The sequence below is a fragment of the Camelus bactrianus genome, chromosome 12 (assembly GCF_048773025.1).
Source record: "Camelus bactrianus isolate YW-2024 breed Bactrian camel chromosome 12, ASM4877302v1, whole genome shotgun sequence".
Lineage (NCBI taxonomy): Eukaryota > Metazoa > Chordata > Mammalia > Artiodactyla > Camelidae > Camelus > Camelus bactrianus.
The window spans coordinates 43,235,761-43,257,573 of record NC_133550.1 but is presented as its reverse complement, the minus strand read 5'-3'; the positions used below and the strand labels follow the sequence as shown (position 1 = coordinate 43,257,573).

The window sequence follows — 21,813 nt, the reverse complement described above, 5'->3', positions numbered from 1 at the left end:
TAAAGTAAGTTAATTAATGGGGAAACACTAGAGGCATGCAATATAAGGTCAAAAACAAGGAAAGAATGCCCACCATGTCCACTACTATTTAACATCATTCTGAAAGTATTAGCCAATGGATCAGAAAAAAGAAAGCTACTGGAGTGATAAGAACTGGAAAAGAAAAATAAAACAATCTCTTTAGATCCCATGATAATATATCTGGAAGACCCTAAACTCTAGAACTAAGAGAATCAATGAAAACTAACTCAATATTGAACAACTGAGTAAGGCACAAGAGTTAAAATTAACATGGAAAAATCAATGGCCTTTCTACACACGGCCAATAATCAATTAGAAGATATAATGGAAAACTCCATCACAATAACAACCAAAAAGATTAAAAACATTTAGGAATAAACTTAACAAATGTTCAAAATCTATATTAAAAACCCCTGACACTCTTGAAAGACACATGCAGACTTGACCAAATGCAGACATTCTTTGTTCATGATTAGGACATCTCAACATCATCAAGCTGTTGGTGTTCCCTAAGACAATTTGTAAATGTACTGCAATGCAAATAAAAACAAGTTTTTTTCTGGAACTAGACAAGTCAATGCCGAAGCTTATATGGAAAAATAAACACACAAGAATAGACAGGAAACCACAGCAACAGAAGAGATATGATGGGGAGACTAGCCCTATCAGATAATAAAACATACTGGAAAGTCCCTATGAATAAAAGAGTGTGGTACTGATACATGAACAGACCAATGGACTAGAATACAAAGACCAGAAATAAACTTAACTATATACTGAAAGTAGTATATGATAACAGTGGTAACTCAAATTACTTGAGAGTAAGGAAAAGCAAAGATAAGCTTTTTCATAAATTGTATTGGGACATATGATCAGTTATTCAGACAAAGATAAAATCAGATCTATACATTCCTTAGACCATGTAAGAATAAACTCCAAATGGATCAAAGAAATGGAACTATGCAAAAACTAGAAGAAAAAACAATTGAATCCCTCTGAAACTGGAATGTAAGGAAAGGTTTTTTAATTATCAATTACAATTCAAAGGCATTAAATAAGATTGATAAATCTGACCACAAAATTAAACTTCTACATGGTAAAACACAATGTAAGCAAAGTTAAGACATAAGTAACAAATATGGATAAAGTATTAGCAGCATCAAAGAAAAAGGGCTAATTTCCCTAATATATTGAAGACATAAAAAATGCTTTTTTAATTAAGGTATAGTTGGTTTAAAATGTGTTAATTTCTGGTGTACAGCCTAGTGATTCAGCTATAGATATACTCCTTTTCAAATTCTTTTTCATTATAGGCTATCACAAGATATCAAATATGGTTTCCTGTGCTATACAGTAGGAACTTGTTATCTTTGAAGACATTTTTTAAGTTAAGGGGGAAAAGACCAAATATCTTACAGAAAAATGAGTAAAAGTCCCAGACAGGTCACAAAAATATAAAAATAGCCCTTAAAAACAGGGAAAGATGTTCACTGTTACTTATAAGAAAAATGCAAATTAAATCTATGGTGAAACACCATCTCTTGTCAAACATATTAACAAAAATTCAAAAGCTGGAAAATGTACTGGTTAGTGAGGCTTTGGAGAAACAACTGATGCACCAGCAATGTATGCAAAATGTCATGTGGCAGTTTTAAAACAAAGTTGCAAAATTTTTGACACTACTCCCATAGAGAGGTGAGGTCTGAATCCCCACCCCTGAATCTGGGTAGTCTTGTGACTACTTCCCCCAACAGAGTACCACAGAAGCAATATTATGTGACTTGAAACCAGGTCATACAAGGTGGTGTAGCTTCTGTCTGGTTGTCTTGGGGTGAATGCTCACTCTCTTGAAATGTATGCCTTCCTAGAACCCAGGATGCCAATTCTGTGAATAAGTCCATGCTCACTAAGAGTCCATGTGCATATATTCTGGCTGAGTCTTAACTGAGCCCAACTTCAGTCATCTCAGTACAGGCACCAGATATAAATAAAGAAGCTGTCATATAATTCCAGTCCCTAACTGTTCTAGTCACCTCATTGCCATCTGAGACTTCCTGATGGAAGCTCCACAGAGACAAGACACTCCCATATCCCCTACCTTAATTTCTGACCTAGAATCTAGGAGCACAATAAAAGAAATTGTACACAATTAAGTTTGGGGTGGTATGTTAAGCAGCCATACATAACTAGAGCATGGCATATCCCTAAACTGAAAATAGCTACTAACAGAACTACTATTAATTGACCCTTCAACTCAGCAATCTCACAAGAATCTACTGTGAAAATATATGTTTACAATACGAAAATACATACGCAGTTATTCATTGTGGCATTATTTATAACTTCAAAATGCTGGAAACTACCTAAAACATCCAAACATAGGAGAGTGGTTGCAGAGCACATATGGCAGAATACCATGAAGTTATAAAAAAAGAGGAAGACATCTACAAGCCAAATGGAGGGATGTGCAGGAAGTTACTGAGTGGGGGAAAAGCTGAACGCAAAGCATACACCACTCTTTGTGTAAGAAAAAAGAAGAAACCATACACAGTCTGTTTATTTCTGAAAGAAGAAACACAGAAAAAAAAAAGCCAGAAAACAAGAAAATTGGTTACCTGGCAAAAAAAAAAGCAGGGATGAGTGGGTAGAAGGAAAAAGGAAAAGGACTATTTTGAGTATACATTTTTTATGTGCAGTTTTGACTTGTATTGTTTGTTTTATGAGGGGGAGGTAATTAGGTTTCTTCACTGATTTCCAGTTGGAGGAGGTACTGGGGATTGAACCTCTGACCTCTTGTGTGCTGAGCATGTGCTCTGCCACTTGAGCTATACCTTTCCCCTAGTTTTGACTTTTGAAAGCACATTAGTGTTCTACATATTCAAAATATAAAACTGAAACAAAATAGGTTGGGGGTGGGTAGTTAAAAGGGAATACAACTAAGTAAATGAACCCAACCATACTTCAAATGAATAAAACAACTCAAGGGTTGGGGAGGGGGTGGAGAATCCAATGCAAGTTAACTGTCAGATACAGTATTATTTTTACTACACAGTCTTAGTCTAGGGGAAAAGAGTGTAAACAAGTCTTAAATTTCTCTTAGTACCTCTGTTTGTCATAGTGGCACAGACGTAGAAGTTCTCAAAGAAAGTGTTAATGTTGGGAGCTACGGCCCTCACTGCGGAGATAGAGGAAAAAAAAAGTGGAATGGGGAGGCAAAGAAGAGCTCAGTGGGCTGGACTGGTATGGGAGCAATCAGTATGAATTCACAATTTCATGTAGTATATGAATCTTCTCAGTCTTTTAAAAGACAAGTTGGGTTACTTTGGAGCATCTAATATAGAGCTTTATGTTCACCCTGTAAAACCTAATCTCTCTCGGTCCATCTGAGATTGGGTGGGGTAAGGGAACTTGGCTTGGCTGCCCTCCCTCCTGCCTGCTACCTCGTATTAACGTATTGGGGACTCCCAGATCTCAGGCTAGTATAGTACTAGCGACTTACCTTCGTTTTTGGATTTTGTTGACCAATTGTTTATAGTTCTATTTCTAAGAGAAAATTTGTTTCAAGTTCTGACTTACCTGCATTTTTGGATTTTGTTGACCAACTGTTATAGTTCTATTTCTATGAGAAAATTTGTTTCAAAAATGAACTTTTGGAGTACAAACCAATTTTACTCACTGCCTACACTTCAACCAAAAAGTCTGTTTAAACTAAGTAAACATTAAATTCTAAGCTTCAGGCACTACTCTATCTAATTTGTATTTTTCACTACAGCACCTGCCTTGGCCCTCTGTTCTTGGGATAAAGTCTTTAAAGTCACAGATGCAATTTAATAGGATGGTCAGGGAATGCTTCACCAAGAGGGGGACATTTCAGCAAAGATTTGAAGGATGTGATGAAGATCCTGGGAATTAAATTCCTTAATAACCAAGTCTTAGAGTCAATTTCCCACCCATAACAGACAACAGAAGTGCCTGCTTTTTCAACATCCAATCAAATGTCTCTTCAACTTACTGAGAGTAAACATGATGGCCAGTGAGCAGAACCAGTATTTCTCAACATTTCTACTATGTCTTCTATGTCCCACTGCAGTCCATCTCATCACTCCCATCCCCAAGGAGAAAATTCCTGTACTTTAGAGGCATTCTTCAGCAACTTCCCTCAATCCAAATGGGAACTATAACATCAGTGATTCTCAAAGCATGGTCTACAGAGCAGCAACAGCAGCATATTTTGGAACTTGCTAGAAATGCAAATCCTCCCAACCACTCCAGACCTACTGAATCAGAAACTCTGTGGAGGGACCCAGCAAGGAGTTTTAACAAGCCTCTAGGTGATTCTCACGTATGCTAAAATTTCAGAACCATGTTCTAGTTGACTAAAATTACACTTCAGAGTGAATTTCTTCGCTTTCCCTGTTAGGCACTGAATTGTGTCTCCTCAAAATTCTTTGTGTAAATTCTAACTCGAAAGGTGACTGTCATTGGAGATAGGGCTTTTTAAAGAGGTAATGGGTTAAACGAGGTCAGGAAGGTGGGGGCTCCAATCCAATAGAATCAGTGTCCTCATAAGAGGAAGAGACACGTCAGGCAGGTGCACAAAGAGAAAAGGCCAGATAAGGACACAAGGTAGCCATCTACAAGCCAAGAAGAGAGGCCTAAGGAGAAAATTCGTCCTGCCAGTCTTGACCTGTGACACGTCAGCATCAAGAACTGTGAGAAAATTAATTTCTCTTATTTAAACCACCCAGTCTGTGGTTATCTTGTTATGGTGGCCCTCAGAGACTAAGACCTTTTTTTACCTTTTTACCTCAAGCAATACTTAATTTTGATGCTTTTTTTTTTCTTTAGGTATGACCTGAAAATGCTGACCATTGTTAAAAGAAAACTGTCTGAAATTCCCTTGGGCATTTGTAAAACTCGTTCTTCAAGTCACTCTTTCACTCTTTTTAGATGATAAAGGAAGGGTTATCTTATACCCTACTTCCCTAAGAAGATAAACCAGAAGCATTTGCAGCTTAACCTGTCAGAAGTCTATTTTCAAGTACAAAATGGTGCTGCTTCCAGTATCTACAATCCATCCTACTTTGACTTTGGTCTACTCTTTACCCTGTCTAAGCAAAGACTAGACCCCTTTCTCCAATTCTTGTCCCCTACTCTCCCTTACTACAAGAATGCCAGATAGCTAATAGGCTTTTTTTTTTTAAAGAGTTTTAATTAATTTATTTATTTTGTATTGAAGTACAGTCAGTTACAGTGTGTCAATTTCTGATGTACAGCACAATGTCCCAGTCATGCATATACATATATTCATTTTCATATTCTTTTTCATTAAAGGTCATTACCAAATATTGAATATAGTTCTCTGATAGGCTTTTGAGCACACTCACTTTTATTTTGGTTCATAGCTAAGTGTTTTTAAATCACAACTGTATTTCCCCCTTTATCCAGTTTACATAGAATGTGATATGGAGCATACCACAAAACCTCCTAAAAAATCCAAAAGGAAACTTCAGCAGAAATATGTTACATTGAGTACACTCTTCATTAAGAAATACTAACAAGTAACAAATGAATTTTGAATCAAGCAAACATATTCATAAACAACCTAACCAGCCCAAGACACCCTCCAGGCACAGGCCATTTCCCCAGGCATCACTATGCCTACATCAGTGCACAGCATATTTATGTTCAATAGCAACATGACACTACATGATTGGAAGAGTTTCACATTCCAAGTGGGGTATCTGCGTGTGTGTGCGTGTGTGTTTGTGTGTGCGCACAGACACATGTAGCAAAGTTACTTAGCTAAACTGACAGTAAGTGCCACCACAGTGGCCACATACATACTAAGAAAAAACAGCTGGGTATTAAGCCAAATAAAAATATGATCCTGTCTCTACCACATATCCATAATTAATTTAACATAATATCCTTATGCGGCTACTTACATTTTCTAGAAATACAAATGATTCATTTCTTTCAACTCACTAGTGAGTAAGGTCAAGAAAGTGGCCAATTTTGATATTTACACATGTTAGCCACTATATATAAAAATAGATTAAAAAAATAAGTTTATTTTGTATAGCACAAGGAACTATGTTCAATATCTTGTAATAACCTTTAATGGAAAAAATATGAAAGTGAATATATGTGTATATATATGCATGACTGGGATATTGTGCTGTACACCAGATATAGACACACTGTAACTGACTGAACTTTCATTAAAAAAAAACGTGGCCAATCTAACCACCTAGTCTCTTTCTCATTTAAATAATACTGACAGTATTATTTTCCCATAAAGATACTACCATACAGAACATCTTTTAAAAATGTATAAAACTCTTAATTAACTAGAATGTAACCCGAATGGTTATTGATTAGAACATTTTTGCTCCAATTTAAAGAGGCAAGTTTATAAATGAGATCCATTTTAAAAACACATTCCAAATTTGTCTGTTCAGTGTACCAGGGGACGGATTTAGAGCACTTTCTTTCATATAACCACTGAGGTCTCATCGATATTACTCTTGATTATTTAGGGTAACTGACTGAATTATAAAAGAACAGTTAACACTTATCAGTTGAGCAGAGGTTTTAAATCATAAGATACTCGGAGACTCGCAAGAGTTTTGGCACAATTGTTACAAACTGCAGAACAGAGGGGTGAGCTACAGGGATCAGGCGTCAGAGTTCTACCACTGGTTTACACATGTTAATGAAACCATTTTTCCCTAAATAGTGTTCATTTAGCATCAAGTGCCTACAATAAATAAATAGAAAGACAACAAATTTTCATTTTAACAGGACAGAGACTACCTGCTTTAACCAATATCATTCCAGCACCTAGCAGAGTACCTTGAATTACAATGAACACACATAAAGCTGGCACTCAAATAGTTTTCTGAATGGGTACTATTTCTGTCAGAGTTTAGGAAAGCCACCCACTGAACAGTGGAATGGGCACTAAAATGCGAGCCGTATCTGGGTTTTCATCCTCACTGTACAATCTTGGGCAAGCTGTGGGGTCCCCAGGTCTCAGTTTTCTCATCTAAAAAAAGAGGACTGGACCAAGTTCTCCAACATCTTTTTGAGCTCTAAAATTCTTTGCCCTCAAAATGCTGCCCCTTATTAGCTCTCCCAGTCCAAGTGCAAAAACATCAGTGCTCCCTTACATGGATTTAGGGCTACTCTTACATTTTGCTTATAGTCTCTACCAGAAAACAAACAAACAAACAAAAAACATAAGAAGCCTGAAGTTGAGCTACAATGTAGAGTCAATATCAAGTTCACTTTAATGGTTCAGAGCCTTGGTTCACTGTATTGACTTCAGTTGTTTCACCCAGAGTCTAAAAACCTCCTGTCTACTCTGACCGGCAATAAACAGATGCTCTTCAAATTTTGTTTTCAATACTGGCATCCTTTTAAAAACCTACGTATGGTCCATATTTCAACTTCCTGTTTTCCAACTTAGAGGAAAGATTCACAATGCTACTGCCTGTCTTGTCAGACCCTAACAGGATTGTCGAGTGAAATATAGAACATCCAGTTAAATCTAAATTCAGACAATCAGTAAATACTTTTTTAGTATTTTAGTATTTAGTATTTTAGTATGTCCGTCCAATGTGTGGGATACATTTATACTAAAAAATTAACTCATCTGAAATTAAATTTAACTGGGTGTCCTGTATTTTTACTTGCTAAACCTGGCAACTCTAAAACCGATTTAATATTAGCGGTTTCCAAACAAATTTTAAAAAGTAGTTTAAACACTAAATGTAATCATTTTTCTTTGATTCAGAAGGAAATTAGGTCTTTCAATAGCTAAGCTTCACCTCACTCTGGTCTCCCAACTTACCACACGTACAAAACATTGGAAACGAATTGTCAAATAGCCTCTGTCAGCCATATGACATGCCTTCCTGGCTGCAGACTAATAGAATAAATAACCTTCATGTTTCTAAGACAAAACTTAAAAACACCAAATTCCCAATCTACAGCTCAGAGGCTGCCTTATTTCACATGGCCCATATTCAGTATGTTTTTTCAATTGAGATATAACTGACATATAACATTATATTAGTTTCAGGTAAGATACAATTATTCAATATTTGTTTATATTGCAAAATGATTACAAGTCTGCTTAACATTCATCACTATACACAGTTACAATTTTTTTCTCGTGGTAAGAACTTTTAAAGATCTACTCTCTTAGCAACTTTCAACTATACAATACAGTATTATTAACTATAGTCACTGCGCTGTATATTACATTTTCAGGGCTTACTTATTTTATAACTAGAAGTGTGTACCTTTTGACCAACCCAACTCATTTGCACCACCTGCCCCAAACCTCCACAAACCAATCTGTATCTGTTCGTTTGTTTTTCAAATTCCACATATAAGTGAGATAATACAGTATCTATCTTCCTACATCTAACATTTCATTTAGCATACTGCCCTCAAGGTTCAACCATGCTGTAACAAATGGCAAGATTTCCTTCTTTTTATGGCTGAATAATATTCCACTGTGTATATATACACACACATTTTATATAAACCATCAATATAGCTTCTTAATCCACACCTGTTCTTTAGTTTGCTATATAAATACATATATTCATCTTTTTTACCCAATACATCATAACCAATCAGGGAGACACTTCTTTTGTATCCTCACCTTCATCTCCTACCTTACACCACACACATTGTACACAGTGTTCATATACAAAGTTTAGCAAGTGTTTTCTAAATTCTAAATGTCATTCTAGAATAGTATAAATACAGAAGCTATAATGGTCTGCACTGAATTTGCACTGATCCCATCATAAACCTAGAACTCACTTTTTGAATTAAATTCTTATCAGCTGCTTGACTCATAGTTTAAACATAAAATGTATAGAAATTCCAGTTAGGAACTTTCTGGATAGTTGGATTATTCCTAGTAAACATTTAGTAAGCATCTAACAAATCTAGTCTCTGTCCTGGGTGCTCCTGACTACAACTATGCAGTATGACTATAAAGTAATAACTGATATGTCAAAATATGTATCAGAAATACATAGCCTAAAATGCCCATTTTTATACTAAGTATAAATTACCTTAGCTCATCCTAATAAGGCTGTCATTGCTGAAAACATTTCAAGCACTCCTATTTTGAAACTTCCTTGAGTGTGAGGCACTTTTGAAAGAAAATATCCTCAATGTTAGCAAATCTTCAATTTTTGGAAGATACATAATCAAAAATAATTTTGCACACAAGTTTCATTAATAAGTGGATGGCTCACACACAGTTATAGGGACACTGGTGTAAAAAAAAAACTATCATAGAACCTGTTGTATATCAGAGGCAAGTGTTTATGAAAGGCGGTATTTCTTAACACAAAATCTCCTCACTCAATTCAGAATGTCAACATCCTAAGCCCAAATGAATTGTTCAATCTTGTGGAAAGGATTCAACAGAATTATGCTTTTTAAAAATTAATAAACATGTGTTTTACCATTTATTATTTATCACTTATTAATGTTGACAGGAATGCTTTCTTGAATCTCCAATGTTGTGTTTCTACTACAGACCTTAACTTTTTCCCCCCAGATATCATCAGACATCACACTTCATCAACAATTACTATTTCCTCCTAATATCTCTGGTTGTATAAATTCTCCTTTTAAGATCAAGATAGTATCAAGTCTTCAGTGTCACTATAAATGTGTGGCACAATCTTCCCAGAATCTAAGCAGAAGCAGATTTAAATTTGGACTTCTATAATCAATATTTAGAGTCAATCAGATTAAGCCAAATCTCTAGTCTCCTGCACATTTTTTTTTCATCAAGCCTTAGGTAAACAGGTAAGCATTTAAAAAATCATCCAAGAGCATTTTAATCCTACAAAAAAACAAACAAAAAAAACTGGCCCTTGACATTACTTTAAACATCTGGTAGCATGCCAGAGGCTCAACACTGTACAGCAGAAAGAGCAGCAGACAAGGGAGTTAGAGGGCTGGGCCCCCAGGCCTTCTCTGCCACTGAGCATCTGGGCAGGTGAACTGACTCATTTCTCTACCTCCAGATAGAGGCCATTATCTTTTCTGGAGGGCTGCTAGACAGAAAGCATGATACCAACTGTTACATGCAACACGTTCTGACACAATCAATCCTCTTCTGACTACCAAAGAGGATCTTTATCCTCATGACCTCAAATATTAAGGCCAGTAAGCCAAATCCATTTTCTTTACTAAAGCAGTGGTCTGAAGCCTGTGACTGTTCACTAGTGTAATACTCAGTCTTCATGTCAAAAGTACTTACTTAAAGGCAGAATTGGCTTGTGAGCTATTTATTCGCTTTGCCATGAGATGAATTTTATCCTTATAAAGAAAATATTTTATTTTAAATATTTTATACAAAAATCTTCCAAAAACATACTGCAAAATTATCTTGGACAATTTGAAAGAGTCAAACATAATTAAACCAGCAAGTAATCACCGAGGATTACTACTCTTTTTTTTAACTTTTGAATTTTTTTTTAAGACCTACAGTGTGCCAGGTATTATGCTAGTTCCAGGGGATATAAACCATCCCAATCTAGACTCCACTCTTAAAGAACTCTGTTTATCTAACAGTAAAATGACAGATAAATATAAGATAACAAATAATATTTTAGAAGTACCATATTTCCCTGGATTAAATATATTTCAGAAATCATTCTTTTCACTTCCCAGCATTTTTAGCCCATAAAATTAGGAAATTCCACCCTTGTTGAGTTGACAGGAATCTGAATTCCCCAATTTTTACGTAAAACAGCTTTCAGAAGTTTATAATTAAAGAAGTAACAGTGAAACCAAAAACGAGTTATATAGATTGCCTGTCACATACCAAGCAAAGTAATTAAAGGGAACAGAATTTGCTACCTCTCAGAAAAATCACAGAATTATCAAACTAAGGAAGGGCAGTGTTTCCTTTTTATGTATTAGCACTCAGAGTTACTATTACATTAAGGACAAAAAAATGAAAACATACAAAAAGAATTAAAAAAAAACTTCAGTTTTAAACCAACAGGAAATGCCAACAAAACCTATATACTTACTAAGTTTCAAAATTACAGGTCAACTGTCAAGGTGAGGAGGTCAAGGATGTTAAGGAGGTCAAGATCACAGAACATAGGTTATAAAAACCAACATATTACCATGTTGTGATTCTTAATCAATGGCCAAAATGATTCAGATGACTTAAGACTCAGAAAACACTTTGACTCAGTTTTTTACATTGAAGAAAGCAGAATATCACTATAATATGCTTCTGTTAGTAAAAGTATTTCTGTATGCATATGTAATTTTCCCTTTTACTCCCCACAACTATTATTAAATCAGTAATTTATTTCCTAATGGGTGTTTCAGAATCAAGGAAACACTGACTTAATACAAAGCAATGGCAACACTTGCATGGGGAAGGTGGGGAATTTAAGAGTGTGTGTCTTGAAGAAAAGGTAGTATTTTGTAATATGAGGAACTAGGGCAAAGTACGATGTACAAAGTATGTCCCAGATTAACAAGCAGGCCAGCATATCTGTAACACAGTAAGAACTCCTGATGTGCCTGCAGGTCATCACTGTGACGGCAGAGATGGGGTCATACAGGGGGTTCAGAGCCTAATGGACACATGAGAATTCAGTAAGCGCCTAGAGAGAAGCATTTCATTTTCTGGAGAGCTTGGCAGTCCTTCATGAAGGAGTTCCCTCATGAGTCCTAAAAGACAGCTAGTCCAGATGAGGATAGCAGCACAGAGTTACTGTTTTTGAACCAAATTTTCCTTGACTATTAAATTTTGTGAATTCCTATTTTTAATTTTAAAAACCTTTTTCACTATCGAGATACCAATTTTCAATTTTTTTTTTTTGGTACTTTTTGTGCTTGCTTCTGAACAACCTTTCCAGTTTCTCCACATTTGTTCTCATCTGCAGTGACCTGGGAAACCAATGATCAAAATGCTATAAAAGTGTATTTAAAATACTAGTAAACACACCAAGTAAACACTGAAAGTGGAGTGAGGCACTGAGAGATTTGATGCTTGGACTCCTGGCTTCTAAGAGGGCCCGTCTGCCAATTTCCTGGTTCTCTACATGTTTTACATGGTTCAGGAAGCTAGACAAATAATACCCTTCAGGCTAGGAAAGAAATTATCCCATACCTCTCCCCATTCTTCTGGTCTCCTTCCTCTTTCATTCCTTTCCTTTCAGAGGCATTTCAGATGGCCACTGGTCACTAAGTTGCATTCCATGACAAGAAGACTATTATTCACAGACTTCAACATTAGAGGAATGTCATGATAGTTATTTTGGCACATTTTATGCTTTTACATCTTTAACTTTCTAAGCAATTAAGAGGCAGTACTTGACAAATAGAAAAAAAAAAAACCACCTGCTCTGAATATTCAAATACATATATGCTGATGTCTATCAACAAACTGGATGCAAAAAAAATTACATTCAATCCCATAATCCGTCCTATTCTCCCTCCACCATCACATCCCACTTCTACAGCTGCCATCTTAAGGTCCTCAACACCACTACAATCTATTGACGTTTGATGACTCTAATCTCTTTGTGTCCAACTGCAGCTTTAAACTAGAATCTCTCTAGACCCCCAAAACCATTCCAAATTTTTTCCTTTCAACTCCCAGTTGCATCTGCTTTATAGGGCTACCTAGTATAGAATATACTGGAGGGGCACAGTCAAAGAAACTCCTCAAAAGGAGGAGTTTTCCCTCATTTTTGCACAGAGACCTTCACCCACACAGCCTCAGCTAGGGGAAACATTCAACTGGAATCTTTAGATACACATCAAGAAAGGACATGGTAGGGACAAGTCCAAGATTATGATGTAACTCAGAACTGACAGTCTGGCTCTCCACCTTGGCTGTCTGTGGAATACAAGCTGAGCTCAGTACAACTTGAAAAAAAAAACCTTCAAAAGTAAGTGACAGAAAGAGAGATCACTATCAAGAGTTCTAAGAATAGGACAGGATGGTAGCAAAACTATGGAGATTTGAAGGTTTGACAGCTGACTCCAAAATGCCTTTCTTCCTTGTCTAAGAATAGCTGAAAACGATATATCCCCATTCATTACAGGAAGAGATCAAAGACCAGGAAGGGGACATGTGCATATGTGCATATACTTAACACTGGTTCCTTGGAAGCATACAGCACCTGATGAATCACCGCACAAAAAAGGAAACCAAGGAGGAACACTGGACACACCAAGTGAGTTGGACTGAAAGTCCTGCATAACAGCCTCTCTTCTTGGCAGGTCACAGTTGTTACTGCCTAGCACAGCGATCACATAAATAACTTTTGAAGGAACTTTTATATCCAAAATCTTAAATTTTCCAAAGTCTGAGGATTAAAAAAAAAGTTCACATATAATGTCACAGGAAAAGCCTGCTAGGACACCTTCCTAAAACTTTAAAATTCTACTTCATATACAAACACAGAACCTCTTTCCTGGATTAACTCAACATATATTTGCACTTAAATGCTTAAGGTCAAACTTTTGGAGAGTTTTCTCCTCTGGAAAAAAAAAAGACTTATTAATCTGTAACAAGTATTTTAGAAAGACTTTTTCTATTTATCTATTCATCTATATCATCAGCATTTTGAAATAAAAGTAACATCCACTTCCTTGGGCTGCTTCTTAGTATCCTACTCCACTTAGTAAAGTCTATCTTACCCGTTAAAAGCAGGCATAGTGGAACTATCTCAAAAAGAGTTAGTTATATAGCATGGTCATAACAAAGTATTTCTCATCTTCAGTTGTGTGGTTCAGCTAACATATTATTCAGCTTAAGTTAAAAGAAACAGGGCTGTAGAACCAGAAGGAAAAAAAATCCTCCCTTGACCCTCAAAAAAAAAAAAAAAAAAAAAAAAAAAGGAAAAAGAAAAGAAACAGGGCCCTGTGATAAACAGTCACCACAAGCATATTACAGTTTCTAAAGAGAGACAAAACAAGCATTTTACAGGAGTCCAATGTCAGTGGATTCAGGCTTAAGACTGGACACAAGATGCTCATTCAAGAGTCATTAGGAATATCACAGGTAAAAAGTACTGTGCCAGAGGCGAGTAATTAACAGTCCCTGCTCTCAAACTGAACATCTCTTGGAAGTGTCAAACATGTAAACAACAACAAATTATGAATTTTTAAAAAGGCTATGGAGAATTTGAGGAAGTAAAGCAGAGAGCTAGAAGCTGAGTGGCATGAAATGTACAGACAGCAGAAAAAGACAAATAATCCCAAATACGTAACCAGCTTCATAAGAGGCTGGCAGAAAAATTTAATCAAAAGACAACAAACTACCAAAATCCTTTAAACTCAGTAATTACAAAGAAAACAATCACAAATGAAGATAAACATCTACAAAAAAAAGATGTTCACTGGAGGATTATTTAACAATAGAAAACCTCAAAACCCAAACATCCAGTAACAAGGGAAGAGCCGTGGGATGAAATATCACACACACTAAAATGATGCTAATGAAAAAAAATTTCATGACTTGAGAAAATGATATAAAGCTTTTTAAAATCATAGTTATACCTACATTATCTCAAGCATGTTAACAGGTATACAAATTTTTTAAAGATCAAAAATAAATCAAAATGTTAAAGCTATTTCTCAGAGGTAGTGATTCTGTTTCATTTTTACACTGTTCTGTATTTTCCAAAAATTTATACAAGCAGTGTTGCTACATTTTAAATTGGTAGAAAAGTTAGGTAAGTCACTGTATTCTAGGATTCCTCTTTAAAAACCACTAATAACTCTTTCCATATTTTCCAGTAAAGAATCTCTCTCTCCTAAATTCCACAGAACCCACTAATATAAACAGGATAATATTTGTAAATTGCCTGCTAACAGTACCTGGCAGATAGAAAGTAATTACACAAGGTTCATTTTACTCAATATTTCTAAATCTCTTTATCTAGTCAAAATAACTAGTGTGTTTTAGAGCTGGTCTATTTTTCATGGCACCTTGACAAAAGAACCATATTTTTTTTTTCTCTTCTGAAGTCCAGCATCTCTTACGAGATGACTGCTATCTCCCTCTGAGATTCTTCTTTCAAAGGAAGAGCACAAGGAAGAAGTTCTGTCAAATATTAAGTTCTTCAAAGGGAAGACAGGAAATTAATGAAGGGGGTGAAATTTGAAAATATAGTAAATTGTCAAGACACACCTACAAAAGGATACTCCTTAACATATTGTATTAAAGAGTCTCTCACAAGTCAACATTTGATGGGACTGATCTAACACTAAGAAGAGTATATACTGATCCAGATGAAGAAATGGAGAAATCACATACCAGACTATGAGGGACAGGGCTACATGCAATTCTTTGGAGAAAAAAAAATCTTCATATATTCTTATGAGCTGCTTGGGGTGTATGTGTAGAGTAGTGGTGGTGGTGGTGTGATAGCAAAGGACATCCTAGGGGAAACTCAAGAAACCAAAGATGGCAACCAACTGTTCTATGTAGTAAAGAAGTGAAAAATTTGAACTTGCAAAGTGGAGGAAGACTTGCAGGAGAAATTGAGGACCTTAAATGGACTTAAGAGGACTGTCTTCCCTAAACAAGTTTTTAATCAAGTCCACATTGCTCACTTTTGCTTTTGTAAAAATGGATTCTTTTACCCAAAGTACTACTGAATATTGCATCTAAGTTGTACACAGACAAGACTGCACACAGACACAAGAACTGAATGACAGGGGATGTATCTGGCTTATGCATACACACAAACTTACTCTATATGCATTCATTTTTAGTTCAGACAAACTTATAAAAGTAAACAGTTTGTCTGCAGAAACAAATCCATAAGGCTTTAAAAAAAAAAAAAGCAAGTCTTTTTAGTCCCCTTACCCCACTTTCCATTCAGAGGCAATGAGAAACAGGGGCCTTTCTTTTTAGTATCTAACTGTTTTTACAATATTACTTGCAGTGCTCCTACTTGCTCTAAGTTTTTGTTGAAAGATTGATATATATCATTCTTTCCCCTCACCCCCAACACAAACGCTTCCCAAAGTACTTTTTATGTAGAGTATATAAAGAAACTACAATTTAATAATAAGACAAACAACCTAATGAAAACTGAACAAAAGATCTGAACAGACACTATATGTTATTGGACACCAAGATGTCCATCAATGGGCAAATGGATAAACAGACTGTGGTATATTCATGCAATGAAATACTAATCAGCAATAACAAGAATTGATCTATTAAATTTATGCAAAATAATTTCAAATAATTATGCTGAATGAAAGCTGGACAAAAAGAGAACTCATAACTTATGATTCTATGTACCTAAAACTCTAGGAAGTTCAAATTACTTTATAATGACAGGAAGCAGATTAGTGGTTGCTTGAGGGAAGGAGATGGGAGAGAAGGGAGGGAAGAAGATTACAGAAAGGCACAAGGAAATTTTTAGGGAGATGGTTGCGTTCATGAACGTGATTATGGTGAGTTTCACTGCAGCATACATACATCAAAACTCAAGTTTTTCACTTTAAATACGTGCAGTGTATTATATGTCAATTCTGCTTTAATAAGGCCATAACAATTTTTTTAATTATGAGAGAAAAAAATAGGACACAAATAAGCTGAAGAGGATTCTAGACTCACATGTAGGGCTTTCTGACTTTAGAGTCCACTGTCAGGTGATCAGACTGGGACACTCTCTTTGGACATCCCCTCCGGCAAACACAGTGTCAGAACCTTTAGATCCTTTCCCTTGAGCTGGTCAGAGTCCTCAGAGGAGACACTTCAACTCTGGCCAGCATCCTGAAAGTGAGGTGAGGGAAGGCAGCTGGGGGTCTGAACATAAACACTGTAAACTCACACTCACTCTCATTTTCATATACTGTGGCAGAGAGCAGAGTCAAATGCCAGTGAAATGCCACTTCTTTAACTGGAAGTCTTAAACACATTTTTGAAAAGCTAAATTATCTTCCTGAATGAAACAGCATATCACCAATGAAACATGAAAAGATAAACTAGTTAAAAGGCAAAATTAGATGGGAAGCCTAAACGATAAATTAAATAGTTGATAATTTGGGGTGAGGTGTGGGGAGAAGGCAACCTACCATGGACATACATATTGTCTTAAAAGTCAAAACTTCCAAGAAAGAAAATTAATAAAACTCCCTGATTCTATATTTTGTACTTTTGGGGGAGGTAACAAAGAAACCAAGGGATTTACCCAAGGTCACATGGCTTTTTAGTGGCAAAATTTATATCTGGAGAGATCTCAAGACAACATCAGAGTAAAAACCAAAATCTGAAGTTTTAGGTCTAGTCACACACAGGAATACCATCAAGATATACAGGCTCTGAGAAAGGCAGGCAGGCATTCCTAGCAAAAGGCACGAAGCAGCGAGAGGGTCCAGAGGCAAAAGAGAATCAGGTAAGTCCCAGTGTTCAATAACATACATAAAAATATTGGAGTTCAAGCTTAAAGGCAGATGAATTTAAACTTTACCCTAAATCCACTCTGCATGTGGAGAAGGGTTGATTGGTTGATGGATGTTTGTTTTTCTGATACCTGACACTCAGAGTCTGATGCTAGAGATCTCCTTTTCCTGGACTTTGCCATCCACTCTTTCCCATCTCACTGACTGACCTTCCTTGTTTTCAGCCCTCTATCTGCCTTTTAACTCAGTAGTTCTCCACCATACTATTAGTTGTCAAGAATATCCAAAGAAAAGGACCTTGAGTTTGTGATTCACTTTTTAAACAAACCAACAGCAGTTAAAGTATCACTCACTTGATTTGGGTCATAGAGAGAAGGACAGAATTATAGCAAAGGAACTGAAAATTTTTCATAACTCTAGGTATAAGCAAGGGAGCATGGACTATATGCCAGTGTCACCCATGTGTGTCCCAAGAAGAAAAGATCCAAATCCAGTAGAAAAGATCATCCTCTAACCCATCTCACTTTTGCTGGATCCAATGATTTCTGCCTTCACAGATTTTTTTTTTTCTTTTCACTACCAAAACCATTCTACACTTCTCTTTTGATCAACAATTAAGTCCTTCTATAATATCTTAGCAACAATTAGGTCTATAAAATATAAAAGGGTTGGGAGACTACTCAAGAGCGATGCACCTGTGCGCTTTCAGCTGTGCTAATCACTGGGGAATAATCTCTGGAGAGCAACTTCTTTTGAGCATATTGAAATATAACAGTTTACATCCTAAATCTACAGAAAGCATTAATTGCTCAAATGTCTGAAATTATGACTCCATGAGCATTCAACAGAAATGATACAAGTACAGGCTTTCCTTTCTTGACCTAAGTAAAGCAGTTAGAGAAATAACCACATTGCTATGCTTTAAACTTTCACGAAAACCATACACCTAAACCCATTCCTGATACCTACCATGATCCTGTTGGTCATGAGCCAACTGTTCACACTCATTTCATGGAAAAGAACTCTCAGAAAAATCAGGACCTGCAGCAAACAGACATTTAAAAACCTGGCTCCAACAGCTTTCCTGTTGATAAACAGTAACTACAAGGGTATCATATTTTAAATTTTAGACCAGAATACATGCTTTAAATTATGGCATTTTACATTATACACAGTATGATAATGAATTAAAGATGTAACACACATATCTTAAGAACATCAATCCTGATGAAAGGAAAAGATGTCACAAGCTAAAGGAAAAGTGAAACTTGTCATTTTAAGATAAAAATTATAGCTACTATAATGACTAATTACAATTAGAATAAAATCTAAAACGGACCAGCTACTACACTGCAATTAAGAAATGGAAAACACTTTGTATATAGACGCCAAATTCTATTGTCCTAGCATTCTATGAAAAGTAGCTGCCCTCCAGAAATAAAACAGGCTGTCCTATGAATCCAACTGAGGAAAGTTAAAATTTCAAATGAAAAAAGGCTTTAGAAATTCTCTAAGAAAAATGCCTCCACTTTATCTGCTTTACCTTCATGCAAGCTATACAATGTCAAAATCTTAAGTCAATATGTCCAAAAAATACTGATTGAACGTCTGTGGGATAAAACTCTACATATCCTCAAAAACCCATGTTCTTATCTGAACGCCTATATTATCCCCAAATGAAATTACTAAGACAAAAAGGATATATAATAGATGGGAAGTGTATGGCCCGACTATAAATGTAGAGAAATTCAGACAAGGAAATTAATGAGTGATGACCGGGAAAGGTAGACTAATGTGGAGTTTTGGAGGATGGCCACCCTTGGATGGGCAAGATCACAGGTCCTATCAGGTGAGAGGAAAAACATGAAGTCACAGCCAAAGATGTGAGAAGAGTGTAGGGAGAAGACTGTCAGACATGACTGTCATGCAGTGGGCAGTCAACAGTACTACAGTCCTGTACACTGCTCTCAACTCCAGGAAACATGATTTATATTGTGTTCTATGAGAACAGCACCTCCTGGAGGTGTGCAAAGTGGTGATCCTGGTTAAGTAATATACAAAGTAACAAGTGGATGCTTCACTAAAAGGGATTCTGTGAAATAAGGGGCCAAAATGCTAAACACATTTAGATAGATTCAGACCATGTTAGTATACCAAAGTATGGGAGAAGTCCCAAATGGGAAAACTGCATAAACCAGCATATCTTGGATTTGGGTTTTCTCCTTCTCCCCTCCATAAAACCCCTATTAATATTTCTTAGAATCAGGGTTCTACAACACACTTTAGAAAATACTGAGCTAACTTTATAAAAGGTCTTCAAAGTCAAATTGCATCTTGATAAAGAGAAAAATGAGGAACCACTGAAGCTTTTACTGAAGAAACGACAGTAGGAAAGCTATTTAAAAACAAAACAAAACAAAAATCCGGCACAAATATCAAAGGTAGATTAAAGCAGCAGATCTGAGAATTTTGAGAGTGAAACACTGCTCAACATCTTTCAGGGAGCAAACTTAGTTAATACAATGAATCATAAATTCACATTGTTAATAATCAAGTTATTTTAAAGGCACCTTTTAAACAAATTCTTTTTAAGAGCTACTTTTCAGAAAATACAACTTTCAGTCATAAATTTATCAGGTCTTTACAGTAGTCATACCAGTTTACAGTTAGAGGGTATAATCTCAGATTTCACAATGTAAGCAAGCACTGGTCCATTCAAAACCATCCTTACGCTTTCCTCCAGAGGCCCAGGTGACTTTAATATTAATACAAAACAGGTATCCTGAATTTTGAGATTCCACATTGTTGGAAGTTATTGTACTTAGAAATACCAAATAATATTCTTACCAAAGAGGTAACTAAAAACACTACATACTGTTTAGAATAATTAACAGTCCCAGTCCTGTTTTTATATATAAAATAGCTTTAAAAGAATATGGTGAAAAGTCTCTTCCACAGTTTATCTGTATCTCTCTGCCAGAAATCTTTATTAATTTAGATTTCCACAAGCATTAGTAAATTATAACTTATGATTCCTAAATATATCCTAAAGCATAACCAACAAGCCTAAGTTTTTGGAAAAAATGAACAAAAAACTTCAACACAGTCTTGAGATGGACTTGCTTAGAAATTAATTTCATCATAAAATGTACTTTAAAAACAGATGCAAGCTATTTACTACAGTGTCATAAGTAAAGCAAAAACAATTGCATTTTAAATCTGCTCTTAAATAGAAAGAAATCCATATGGGGTACACAGCACTAGATAAAATGGTTAAAAAAGTCAGATCAGTTTACGTCAAATGGACCCTACAGTCCATTTGTACTGAACTACATAAACTGTCATTTAATATTTACATACAATAGCAGTTAACTTCTGTTTTCATGCACAGGTGGTAAATTACCGATTAGTCTTATATCATTATCTTATATCTGAAAGGTCATTAAGGACAAACCTGCTGTTTTTGGAAAGACTACTTGTTAACTGAAATTAGGTACACTACTTATCCATCAATTTATGTCTTTTTAATTTGAAGGAACATCCAAAGTCTTCCCTTCTTACAAAAAATAAGCGCTAGACTAAGGTATAAATGTATAGTACTGTACTGACACAGCATGCATTATGTTTACATTAATGAGCCCCCTGTTCAAGTCATTTTGAAATGGTAGACACTGGGGCATGAAAAAGAGAAGAACATTCTGTGTCTAGGACTTCATAGCACTTAATAACTAACTTAATAAATAACTGTAGATGGATCTTTTGAAAGACTGCACACAGATAACAAAAATATTTTCAATTTACCAGTTTTACAACTGTCATAAAAATCACCAAATCCCAAATCAAACTTGGCTACAACAGTCATATACTTGAAAACACTAACTCTGCCACGTTCAAAATCAAATACATCCATGTCATCCTTCCAATTTATAAAGGCACCTTTACCATGTAACGTAATTTTAACCTAGATATAAATTCAGGGTCAGTGTTTCTCAAGATGCTGACTCCTCGGCCCCACCCCAAATCTGCTGAATCAGATTTGCAGGGGCAATGCCAGGGAACCTGCACTTTCAGCAACTCCCCAAGGTGGTCCTCATGCACACATACAGGAGAACCACCACCTTCCCTGTGAGATTTATAACAAGGTTTTGGATTTTGAAAACTAAAATCTCATTTGGGACCTTTTAAAACTAAATTTCATTACATACCAAATTAATATTTCAAAAAGACTTAGGTAATAAATGTGCTGTGGAAGAAAAACAAATGCATTAAAAAAATCACAGCAGAAATTAAAAGAAGAAACTTTTAAGTATAGGCCACTTTATTTTTAACTCAAGTTAAAACATC

The 21,813-nt window shown here is 35.8% G+C and overlaps 1 protein-coding gene across 4 annotated transcripts in view; it reads right to left on the bottom strand.

Annotated features, from left to right (window-relative positions):
- The window catches only part of ATP2B1 (ATPase plasma membrane Ca2+ transporting 1), a 115,599-nt gene that overhangs the window by 88,377 nt on the left and 5,409 nt on the right, over window positions 1-21,813 (bottom strand). Inside the window, exon 1 of one of the 4 annotated variants that reach the window (XM_074375310.1) lies at window positions 18,439-18,488. The exons of the other annotated variants lie outside the window; for them this stretch is intronic. The gene's annotated coding sequence lies outside the window, so the exon portion shown is untranslated. Of the gene's footprint in view, window positions 1-18,438; window positions 18,489-21,813 lie in introns of those variants that run through there. 4 annotated transcript variants of the gene reach the window in all.